Below are 13,286 nucleotides of genomic sequence, written 5' to 3' on the forward strand. Positions count from 1 at the left end.
TTCATTTGCTATTATTTTCTCCCATTCTGAAGGCTGTCTTTTCACCTTGCTTATAGTTTCCTTTGTTGTGCAAAAGCTTTTAAGTTTAATTAGGTCCCGTTTGTTTATTTTTTCTTTTATTTCCATTACTCTGGGAAGTAGGTCATAGAGGATCCTGCTGTGATTTATGTCAGAGAGTGTTTTGCCTATGTTTTCCTCTAGGAGGTTTATAGTTTCTGGTCTTACATTTAGATCTTTAATCCATTTTGAGTTTATTTTTGTGTATGGTGTTAGAAAGTGTTCTAGTTTCATTCTTTTCCAATGGTTGACCAATTTTCCCAGCACCACTTGTTAAAGAGATTGTCTTTTCTCCATTGTATATTTTTGCCTCCTTTGTCAAAGATAAGGTATCCATGTATGTGTGATTTATCTCTGGGCTTTCTATTTTGTTCCATTGATCTATATTTCTGTCTTTGCGCCAGTACCATACTGTCTTGATGACTGTAGCTTTGTAGTAGAGCCTGAAGTCAGGCAGGTTGATTCCTCCAGTTCCATTCTTCTTTCTCAAGATTGCTTTGGCTATGGGAGGCTTTTTGTATTTCCATACAAATTTTGAAATTATTTGTTCTAGTTCTGTGAAAAATGCCATTGGTAGCTTGATAGGGAGTGCATTGAATATATAGATTGCTTTGGGTAGTATTCTCATGTTCACTATATTGATTTTTCTGATCCATGAACATGGTATGTTTCTCTATCTGTGTCATCTTTGATTTCTTTCATCAGTGTTTTATAGTTTTCTATAGTCTTTTGTTTCTTTAAGTAGATATATTCCTAAGTATTTTATTCTTTTCATTGCAATGGTGAATGGAATTGTTTCCTTAATTTCTCTTTCTATTTTCTCATTATTAGTGTATAGGAATGCAAGGGATTTCTGTGTGTTAATTTTATATCCTGCAACTTTACTATATCCATTGATTAGCTCTAGTAATTTTCTGGTTAAGTCTTTAGGGTTTTCTATGTAGAGGATCATGTCATCTGCAAACAGTGAGTTTTACTTCTTCTTTTCCAATCTGGATTCCTTTTATTTCTTTTCCTGCTCTGATTTCTGTGGCCCAAACTTCCAAAAAGCTGTTGAATAGCAGTGATGAGGGTGGGCATCCTTGTCTTGTTCCTGACTTTAGGGGAAATGCTTTCAATTTTTCACCATTGAGGATAATGTTTGCTGTGGGTTTATCATATATGGCTTTTATTATGTTGAGGTATTTTCCTTCTATGCCTGCTTTCTGGAGAGTTTTTATCATAAATGGATGTTGAATTTTGTCAAAGGCTTTCTCTGCATCTATTGAGATAATCATGTGGTTTTTATCTTTTAGTTTGTTAATGTGGTATATCACATTGATTGATTTGCGAATATTGAAGAATCCTTGCATCCCTGGGAAAAAAGCCCACTTGGTCATGATGTATGATCTTTTAAATATGTTGTTGGATTCTGTTTGCTAGAATTTTGTTAAAGATTTTTGCATCTATGTTCATCAGTGATATTCGCCTGCAGTTTTCTTTTTTGTGGCATCTTTGTCTGGTTTTTGTATTAGGGTGATGGTGGCCTCATAGAATGAGTTTGGAAGTTTACCTTCCTCTGCAATTTTCTGGAAGAGTTTGAGTAGGATAGATATTAGCTCTTCTTGAAATTTTTGGTAGAATTCAGCTGTGAAGCCATCTGGTCCTGGACTTTTGTTTGTTGGAAGATTTCTGATTACTGGTTTTGATTTCCATGCTTGTGATGGGTCTGTTAAGATTTTCTATTTATTCCTGGTTCAGTTTTGGAAAGTTATACTTTTCTAAGAATTTATCCATTTCTTCCATGTTGTCCATTTTATTGGCATATAGTTGCTGGTAGTAGTCTCTTATGATCCTTTGTATTTCTGTGTTGTCTGTTGTGATCTCTCCATTTTCATTTCTAGTTTTGTTGATTTGATTCTTCTCCCTTTGTTTCTTGATGAGTCTGGCTAATGGTTTGTCAATTTTATTTATCTTTTCAAGGAACCAGCTTTTAGCTTTGTTGATTTTTGCTATGGTCTCTTTTGTTTCTTTTGCATTTATTTCTGCCCTAATTTTTGTTATTTCTTTCCTTCTACTGACCCTGGGATTCTTCATTTCTTCCTTTTCTAGTTGCTTTAGGTGTAGAGTTAGATTATTTATTTGGTTTCTCTCCTGTTTCTGGATGTAGGCTTGTATTGCTATGAACCTTCCCTTTAGTACTGATTTTACTGAATCCCATAGGTTTGGGGTTGTTGTTTTCATTTTCATTAATTTTTATGCATATTTTGATTTCTTTTTTGATTTCTTCTGTGATTTGTTGTTTATTCAGAAGTGTGTTGATTAGCCTTCATATGTTTGTATTTTTAATAGTTTTTTTTTTCCTGTAGTTGACATCTAATCTTACCACATTGTGATCAGAAAAGATGCTTGAGATTATTTCAATTTTTTTAAATTTACCAAGGCTAGATTTACAGCCTAGAATGTGATCTATCCTGGAGAAGATTCCGTGTGCACTTGAGAAAAAGGTGAAATTCATTGTTTTAGGGTGAAATATCCTATAGATATCAGTTAGGCCTAATCGGTCTATTGTATCATTTAAAGTTTGTGTTTCATTGCTAATTTTCTGTTTAGTTGATCTATCCATAGGTGTGAGTGGGGTATTAAAGTCTCCCACTATTATTGTGTTACTGTTAATTTCCCTTTCCATATTTGTTAGCATTTGCCTTACATATTGCAGTACTCCTATGTTGGGTACATATATATTTTAATTGTTATATCTTCTTCTTGGATTGATCCTTTGATCATTATGTTGTGTCTTTCTTTGTCTCTTTTCACAGCCTTTGTTTTAAAGTCTACTTTATTTGATATGAGTACTGCTACTCCTGCTTTCTTTTGGTCTCTATTTGCGTGGAATATCTTTTTCCAGCCCTTCACTTTCAGTCTGTATGTGTCCCTTGTTTTGAGGTGGGTCTCTTGTAGACAACATATATAGGAGTCTTGTTTCTATATTCATTCAGCCAGTCTTTGTCTTTGGTTGGGGAACCCAACCCATTTACATTTAAGGTGATTATTGATAAGTATGATCCCATTGCCATTTACTTTGTTGTTTGGTGTTTGAGTTTATAAGCCTTTTCTGTCTTTCCTGTCTAGAGAAGATCCTTTAGCATTTGTTGAAGAGCTGGTTTGATGGTGTGGAATTCTCTCAGCTTTTGCTTGTCTGTAAAGCTTTTGGTTTCTCCTTCATATTTGAATGAGATCCTTACTGGGTACAGTAATCTGGGTATTTCTCTTTCATCACTTTAAGTATGTCTTGCCATTCCCTTCTGGCTTGAACAGTTTCTATTGAAAGATCAGATGTTATCCTTATGGGGATCCCCTGTGGGTTATTTGTTGTTTTCCCTTGCTGGTTTTTATATTTGTTCTTTGTTATAATATTTGATCTTCGTTAATTTGATTAATATGTGTCTTGGGGTGTTTTGCCTTGGGTTTACCCTGTTTGGGATTCTCTGGGTTTCTTGGACTTGGGTGATTATTTCCTTCCCCATTTTAGGGATGTTTTCAACTATTATCTCTTCAAATATTTTCCCATGGCCTTTCTCTTTGTTTCCTTCTTCTGGGACTCCTATGATTTGAATGTTGGGGCATTTAACATTGTCCCAGAGGTCTCTGAGGTTGTCCTCATTTCTTTTAATTCTTTTTTCTTTTTTCCTCTCTGCTTCATTTATTTCCACCATTCTATCTTCCACCTCACTTATCCTATCTTTTGCCTCAGTTATTCTACTGTTGGTTCCCTCCAGAATGCTATTAATCTTATTTATTGAATTATTCATCATTGATTGACTCTTTTTTATTTCTTCTAGGTCCTTGTTAAACTTTTCTTGCATCTTCTCAATCTTTGTCTCGGACTATTTATCTGTAACTCCATTTTGTTTTCAAAATTTTGGATCATTTTTACTATCATTCTGAATTGTTTTTCAGTTAGACTCCCTATCTCCTCCTCTTTGTTCAGTTTTGTGGGCACTTATCATGTTCCTTTACCTGCTGAATATTTCTCTGCCTTTTCATCTTGTTTAGGTTGCTGTGTTTTGGGTGCCTTTCTGTATGCTGGCTGTTTGTGGTTCCTCTTTATTGTGGAGGTTCCTCCCTGTGGGTGGGGTTGGACGAGTGGCTTGTCAAGGTTTCCTGGTTAGGGAATCTTGCATTGGTATTCTGGTGGGTGGAGCTGGATCTCTTCTCTCTGGAGTGCAATGAAGTGTCCAGTAGTGAGTTTTGAGGTGTCTATGGGTTTGATGTGACTTTTGGCCACCTGTGTTTTAATGCTCAGGGTTATGTTCCTGCTTTGTTGGAGAATTAGCTTGGTATGTCTTGCTCTGGAACTTTTTGGCTCTGGGGTGGAGCTTGGTTTCAGTGTAGGTGTGGAGGCTTTTGGATGAGCTTTTGTCGATTAATCATCCCTGGAGTCAGTTTTCTGGTGTTCTCAAGTTTTGGATTTAGGCCTCCTGCCTCTGGCTTTCAGTCTTATTCTTATAGTAGCCTCAAGATTTCTCCATCCATATAGCACTGATGATAAAACATCTAGGTTAATGGTGAAAAGATTCTCCACTGTGAGGGACACCCAGAGAGGTTCACGGAGTTACATGAAGAAGAGAAGAGGGAGGAGGGAGATAGAGGTGACCAAGAGGAGAAGAGGGGGAATCAAAAGGGGAGAAAGCAGTCTAGCCAGCAATCAATTCCCTATTTGCTCTCCACAGTCTGGAACACTCAGAGAGGTACACAGAGTTACACAGAGAAGAGAAAAGGGGAGGAAGGAGATAGAGGTGATCAGGAGGAGAGGAAGGGGTGTCAAAAGGAGAGAGACCAGTCTAGCCTGTGATCAGTTCCCTAAGTGTTCTCCACAGCCCAGAACACCCAAAGAGATTCACAGAGTTAAGTAGAGAAGAGAAGGGGGAGGGAGGAGATAGAGGTGATCTGGGGGAGAAAAAGGAGAGTCAAAAGGGGAGAGAGCAATTAAGCCAGTAATCACACTCCTACCTAAAAATGGGTACTGAAGATTGGATTCTTAAAGGTACAGAATTGATAACAAATACCAAAAAGAAAAGATTAAAAATCTAGAGTAGAGGTTAGACTCTCAAAAATACAATATTAAAAAAAAAACAAAATTGCAAAAGTTATAAAAAAATATGAAATTTGCTTTAATAATAGGGTCTTTTCCCCTCAAGTTAATAGGTTTTTAAAATGAAAATTAAAGGAGTAATAAAGAACTTAAAAATAAAAAAATAAAAAAATGATAATAGTAAAATATATCTAAGAATTACTCTGGAGCTGTTGAGGGCAGTGTGTGGTCAGTTCAGTTTCAGATAGTTCCTTGTTCCATCTTATACTTCTTCTCAAGGTCTATAGGTTCCTTCCAATGTAGCCAGTGCTAACTACATAGCTAGGGTTTTAATCTGTTGCACCTGTCACTTCCAGAGCCATTCTCTTTTGTTTGTTTATTTTGGCTTCCTCTGTTCGCAAGTCTCTTCAGTATCTAACTTCTGCCCTGACACAAGGGGGTGAAGGTGGTCATTTATTTAGGCTCACTTGTCCAATTGTACTGTGGCAAGGGAGGAACACTGTAAACAAATATCACTGGCATGTGTGGGGAGTGCTCTCAGTGTCTGGGCCACACTGGGTTTGCCCCCGCTCACAGCATGTGTGCTTTCACGGTCTACAGTGCTCAGGTTCCAGGTTGCTCTGCTGGGAACTGTCTGAGTTGGGCCCTGCGTTGCCTGCGCTTCCCAGATCTACACTGCTCAGGTTCAGGTTCTCAGATACTCCACAAAGGCACAGAATTGGTTGGGTCTGCAGTTTGTGCCCTTCCCAGGCCCAAGCAGCTCAGGCGGCCAGGTGCTTAGCAAGCGCACTCTCCCCAGGTAGGTGGTGTGTTATCACTTCCCTGGTCCCAGCCGCTGGGTTTTCTGGGTGTGTAGTGGGAGCGCCTTCTCAGGTGTGCTGTGTGTTTCCTCTGGAGAGCTGATTTCAGACTGCGACCCTCCCAGTGGATGTCAACTGTCCAGGATCCCAGGAAGACTTGGTTAGCAACTGGAAGCCTGCTCACAGTTTGGTGGAGGATGCCTTCTCTGGGGCTGAGTTTGCCCCTTGCCTTCCAGCTCTGGCTGGCGCCCACCTGCCTCCCTGCCTCTGGCAGGGGATGGGCCAGTCCACAGCTGGCTAGCTCTCCTCTGGTATTTGCTCAGTCCTTTGTTCTGTGAGCAGGCCCAGCAGTACTTTAGGTTAGAGCTTTTTGTGGGAAAGTTCTCTCTCTCTCTCTCTTTCCTCTTTTGTTTTTTTCTCTCTGGTTATCCCACAGTCTGTGTTAGTATCTTGGCTCCCTCAGATTGCCCTCAGGGCATTCAGGCCCATCCCTACCCTAAGCAATGCAGCCCGCACCTCCCTGTTCAGCCCCTGCTTGCTGGTGGCAGATGTGATCATCTGGGCTACTTCTCTGCTGGGAGTTGTTGTTAGGCACATAATCTGTGGATTTTATTTATTTTTTCCTCTTGGTTATGTTGCCCTCTGAGATTCCAAAACTCCCCACAGACCTGCCAGTGAGAGGGTTTCCTGGTGTTTGAAAACTTCTCCTCTTTTAAGAGACTCCCTTCTCAGGACAGGTATCTGTCCCTACCTCTTTTGTCTCTCTTTTTATCTTTTATATTTTGTCCTACTTCCTTTCGAAGACAATGGGCTGCCTTTCTGGGTGCCTGGTGTCCTCTGCCAGTGTTCAGAAGTTGTTTTGTGGTATTTGCTCAGCATTCAAATGATCTTTCGATGAATTTGTGGGGGGAAAAAGTGGTCTCCCTGTCCTATTCCTCCACCATCTTAAGACTGCCCCCCCCCCCCCAACTTCTCTTGGAATCTTTATGGTAGGAGCAGCAGAAATAGGGAGAGAACAGTTTTCATGCATCCTCCAAGCTGGCAGGGTGGATGAAGAGATTACAGTCTTTCCTGGTTGCTTGAAAGTCTCCTATCCTGACCATGGGGAGAAGGGAGCAGGCAACATTTGGCAGTTATATAAACTGGAGAACTTTAAAGTTTTTTCCCTGAAGGCAAGTATGTATGTCCCTTTAGAGAAGCACAGGGATTGGACTGTTAGATTTAAGAACCGTTTCAGAAAATAGAGTATGCCTCATGCATTAGTTTGGGCTGCTGTAACAAGAACACCATAAACTGATCGCTTAGATAACAATGAAGATTTGTTTCTCACAATTCTGAAAGCTGGAAGCCCAAGATCAGGGTACTAGCATGATTGCATTTTAGTGAGGGCCCTCTTCTTGGTTTCTTCACATGGGGCAGGGGAGATGCCTGGGATCTTTTCATTAAAGGCACCAAAGCCATTATTGAGGCTCCTCCCACACAGGCTTCCCTAGCGGCTCAGAGGGTAAAGAGTCTGCCCACAGTGCAAGAGACACTGGTTTGATTCCTGGGTTCAGGACAACCTCTTTCAAACCTAATTACCTCCCAAAGACTCCATGTCCAAATACTATCACTTTGAGGATTAAGGCTTCAACGTATGAATTTGAGGAGTGTACAAACATTTAGCCCATAACACTTCTCCTCCTATAGTTTGTATCTTCTAAGCTTTCCCAGAAACAAAATTCAGACTTATTTCTTAGCTTAGACCAGGAAATAGTACCAGACTAAGCTCAGTACAAGCTGCCTTTCATGCCAATGTGACAGCCCTTTTTTTTTTTTTTTTTACTGGTGGGGATTCTCCAGTTGCTGAGATAACAGAGATAACAAAAATGATGAAGAGGCCTAGAAGAGAATAAGAAACACGACTAGTTGCTCACAGCCACAACTGTACCCTGGGATGTATCACAGGAATGTCTTTGTCTGCACTGATGCTCAGGAGCTCCTAACAAGGCCCATGCACCAACGCTTCTTCAATACATTTAGTTTGATTATGCATGTGCAGTTACAGAACACCTTCAAAGCAGGCTTACTTTGAATCTCTTTGAATCAGATAATTAATTTAAAAACAGAAAATATTTACTGTTTTAATTTGTCCAACTTTAGTAACAACTGCTTTGGGAGTTGTGTGCAGCATGCTATAAAAATAACTCCTTTTAATTATATTTATTTACTTAATGAATCACACAGATAGTAGGTGTGTGAAGTATTGAGGCAGCCTGCAGAGTTGCCCCAAGGTGTCACATTTGTACTGTGCCTTATGATTTATAATGTAATTTAAAATCCAGTCTTATCTTACATTTGCAGGGAACTTTTCAAGGTTTCATACACCTAGTAAGACACAATGCTGGGTCTCAGTTTTGGATTTTCTGGCTTCATATCCTGTGCTCTTTACAAATGCATTGAGAAAATCACACAGTGGAGTCAAGAGAGACTTATTGGAATTCTCACTGTGACACTTAGTAGCTATGTGACCTTGGGAAGGTCACTTAAACTCTCTCAGCTGCAGTAAATTAAGTCCTCATGGGTTAAGATAGGAGACAATAAACCTAAGACTGCTTTGGAATGTATAAACTGTAGATCTCAAGCTTTACATGGAAAAGGATGACTGTTAATACAGAGATTAAATGGGGTATCTGGAGAGGCCATAATTATTTGTTGTTGTTATTAGTAAAGCTTTTGACACTGTTTCTTGGTATATAGCCTAGCCTACACAGAAAATCACCTGGAAGCAGATCTTCTAACACTCTTGATCCCTCTTATCTATTCTTTTTCCCCTCCCATAGTACTTCTTTCCATCTAACTACTATCAATGTCCTTATTTATTGTATCTATTGTCTGTCTTTCCTACTGCTAGAATGGAAGTACCAGGAGGGACAGATTTTCATCTCTTTGTTTCACTGAGGAATGTTCAGCATCTAGAACAGAGCATCTGGCACATATTGGTCATTAATAAATATTTGATGAGATAAAAAATCTTTTTTTCTCTGGGGATCAATCCAGTGATCTCCTTCACTTATGCAAGAGCAGGCTTTCAGGGAGGGGGCATGAAATAAACACATCAACTTGCAAAGAGAACCTGGGCATTTACAAGGATTGAGAGCCAACTCCTCCTCTACAGGCTAGAAGCTTGGACCTCCAAGGGGCCCCCACCCCTGTTCAGAGCAGGATGAGTTATGAGACTGCTGACCTAGGGAGGGCAGAGCTCAGCTCCTTGACTTGGGCATAAAGCAGAGGCATAGAGATTTGTGATGAAGGTGACTTTGGCATAAGGTAGGACTGATTCTGGAAGGTCACCTAGAGCAGTGAGAGCGGTGCTGCCAAGCTCCATCCCTAGGAACTACGTTCTCAGCATCAAGCCTCCCTGGCTTTGAATTGTGTCTGTGAGTATCTGTGCTTTATCTAAATTTATTTGGTGCATCTAAATTTATTTGGTTAGCAAGATATGTCCTAAGGTAATTACTTCTTTGCTTTATGCCATTTTGATTAATGAAAAGTTTCATTGGATGCTCCGCTTTTGGATAGTGGGAGAGACACTTATATATACATTCATTCATACTTGGTGCGTTCAGCCTTTGCCAGTGCATTGTTCATTTCTTAAAACGCATGATATAGAAAAAAAGTGCAAATTGCCCTTTCTCAGAGATGGCACCTCAGAATATGCTTTCTAGTGGAGAAGATGCAGAAATTCTTTCCTAAAATGTGTCCACAAAGCTGCTTCCCATGGAATTGAGGATATGCTGCTTGGCTGACTTGTTAAGGTTGCAGGGGGGTGTATCTTTGATTAAAAATACACGTGTTTAAAAATGTATTCCCCTCACCTTATGACATGTATAATAGAGAAATATTTTTTCCAGGAATGGAAACCACTATTTACCACTATTTTTATATCTGGGCTTCCTTTCTTGCTCTCCCTCTTTTGAGTGGTGGTATGTGTGCATGTGAGCTACCCCCCGTCCAAGGTTGGGGCAGCGACCTAGAGTGCCAGGCTGCGATGGCACAGGAACAGCCAAGAGGAGCTACCCCACGTCTGAGGTCAGGGGCGGCAGCCGAGAGGAGCTACCCCGCATACAAGGTCGGGGGCAACGGCCGGGAGGAGATACCCTGCGTCTGAGGCTGGGGGCAGTGGCTGAGAGGAGCCACCCCATGTCCAAGGCCAGGGGCGGCGCCTGAGGCCAAGGGTGGCAGCAGGAAGGAGCAACCCCACGCCTGAGGCCAGGGCAGTGACTGGGAGCAGCAACCCCATGCCCAAGGCTAGGGGTGGCGGCCAGGAGGGGCAATCCCATGTCCAAGGAGTGGTGGCTGTGCGGGCACAGGAGGGGCTAGAGGAGCTATCCCACGTTGAAAGTCAGGAAGGGTGGCAGGAGGAGATACCCCTCATCCAAGGTAAGGAGCAGTGGCTGTGCTTTGCTGGAGCAGCCATGAAGAGATAGCCCATGCCCAAGGTAAGAGAAATCCAGGTAAGTTGGTAGGTGTTGCAAGAGTGCATCAGAGGGCAGACACACTGAAACCACACTCACAGAAATCTAGTCAATCTAATCACACTAGGACCACAGCCTTGTCTAACTCAATGAAACTAAGCCATGCCTGTGGGGCAACCCAAGACGGGTGGGTCATGGTGGAGAGGTCTGACAGATTGTGGTCTACTGAAGAAGGGAATGGCAAACCACTTCAGTATTCTTCCCTTGAGAACCTCATGAACAGTATGAAAAGGAAAAGTGATAGGATACTGAAAGAGGTAATCCCCAGGTCATTAGGTGCCCACTATGCTACTAGAGGTCAGTGGAGAAATAACTCCAGAAAGAATGAAGGGTTGGAGCCAAAGCTAAAACATACCCATCTGTGGGTGTGACTGGTGATAGGAGCAAGGTCTGATGCTGTAAAGAGCAATATTGCATAGGAACCTGGAATGTCAGGTCTGTGAATCAAGGCAAATTGGAAGTGGTCAAACAGGAGATGGCAAGAGTGAACGTTGACATTCTAGGAATCAATGAACTAAAATGGACTAGAATGGGTGAATTTAACTCAGATGACCATTATATCTACTACTGTGAGCAAGAATCCCTTAGAAGAACTGGAGTAGCCATCATGGTCAACAGAAGAGTCCGAAATGCAGTACCTGGATGCAGTCTCAAACACGACGGAATGATCTCTGTTCGTCTCCAAGGCAAACCATTCAATATCACAGTAATCCAAGTCTATGCCTCAACCAGTAATGCCGAGGAAGCTGAAGTTGAACGGTTTTATGAAGACCTACAAGATCTTTTAGAACTAACACCCCCCAAAAATGTCCTTTTCATTATAGGGGACTGGAATGCAAAAGTAGGAAGTCAAGAAACACCTAGAGTAACAGGCAAATTTGGCCTTGGAATGCGGAATGAAGCAGGGCAAAGACTAATAGAGTTTTGCCAAGAAAATGCACTGGTCATAGCAAACACCCCCTTCCAACAATACAAGAGAAGACTCTACACATGGACATCACCAGATGGTCAACACCGAAATCAGATTGATTACATTCTTTGCAGCCAAAGATGGAGAAGCTCTATACAGTCAACAAAAACAAGACCAGGAGCTGACTGTGGCTCAGATCATGAACTCCTTATTACCAAATTCAGACTTTAATCGAAGAAAGTAGGGAAAACCGCTAGACCATTCAGGTATGACCTAAATCAAATCCCTTATGATTATACAGTGGAAGTGAGAAATAGATTTAAGGGCCTAGATCTGATAGATAGAGTACCTGATGAACTATGGAATGAGGTTCATAACATTGTACAGGAGACAGGGATCAAGACCATCCCCATGGAAAAGAAATGCAAAAAAGCAAAATGGCTGTCTGGGGAGGCCTTACAAATAGCTGTGAAAAGAAGAGAAGCAAAAAGCCAAGGAGAAAAGGAAAGATATAAGCATCTGAATGCAGAGTTCCAAAGAATAGCAAGAAAAGATAAGAAAGCCTTCTTCAGCGATCAATGCAAAGAAATAGAGGAAAACAACAGAATGGGAAAGACTAGAGATCTCTTCAAGAAAATTAGAGATACCAAGGGAACATTTCATGCAAAGATGGGCTTGATAAAGGACAGAAATGGTATGGACCTAACAGAAGCAGAAGATATTAAGAAGAGGCGGCAACAACACACAGAAGAACTGTACAAAAAGGATCCTCATGACGATGGTGTGATCACTCATCTAGAGCCAGACATCTTGGAATGTGAAGTCAAGTGGGCCTTAGAAAGCATCACTACAAACAAAGCTAGTGGAGGTGATGGAATTCCAGTGGAGCTGTGTCAAATCTTGAAAGATGATGCTGTGAAAGTGCTGCACTCAATATGCCAGCAAATTTGGAAAACTCAGCAGTGGCCACAGGGCTGGAAAATTTCAGTTTTCATTCCAATCCCAAAGAAAGTCAATGCCAAAGAATGCTCAAACTACCGCACAGTTGCACTCATATCACACACTAGTAAAGTAATGCTCAAAATTCTCCAAGCCAGGCTTCAGCAATACGTGAACCATGAACTTCCGGATGTTCAAGCTGGTTTTAGAAAGGGCAGAGGAACCAGAGATCAAATTGCCAACATCCTCTGGATCATGGAAAAAGCAAGAGAGTTCCAGAAAAACATCTATTTCTGTTTTATTAACTATGTCAAAGCCTTTGACTGTGTAGATCACAATAAACTGTGGAAAATACTGAAATTGATGGGAATACCAGACCACCTAACCTTCCTCTTGAGAAATCTGTATGCAGGCCAGGATGCAACAGTTAGAACTGGACATGGAACAACAGACTGGTTCCAAATAGGAAAAGGAGTACGTCAAGGCTGTATATTGTCACTCTGCTTATTTAACTTCTATGCAGAGTACATCATGAGAAACACTGGACTGAAAGAAACACAAGCTGGAATCAAGATTGCCGGGAGAAATATCAATAACCTCAGATATGCAGATGACATCACCCTTAAGGCAGAAAGTGAAGAGGAACTAAAAAGCCTCTTAATGAAAGCAAAAGAAGAGAGTGAAAAAGTTGGCTTAAAGGTCAACATTCAGAAAACGAAGATCATGGCATCCAGTCCCATCACTCCATGGAAAATAGATGGGGAAACAGTGGAAACAGTGTCAGACTTTATTTTTTTGGGCTCCAAAATCACTGCAGATGGTGATTGCAAACCATGAAATTAAAAGACGCTTACTCCTTGGAAGAAAAGTTATAAGTAACCTAGATAGCATATTCCAAAGCAGAGACATTACTTTGCCGACTAAGGTCCGTCTAGTCGAGGCTATGGTTTTTCCTGTGGTCATGTATGGATGTGAGAGTTGGACTGTGA

This window comes from Ovis canadensis, chromosome 1, assembly GCF_042477335.2.
Source record: "Ovis canadensis isolate MfBH-ARS-UI-01 breed Bighorn chromosome 1, ARS-UI_OviCan_v2, whole genome shotgun sequence".
Taxonomy (NCBI): domain Eukaryota; kingdom Metazoa; phylum Chordata; class Mammalia; order Artiodactyla; family Bovidae; genus Ovis; species Ovis canadensis.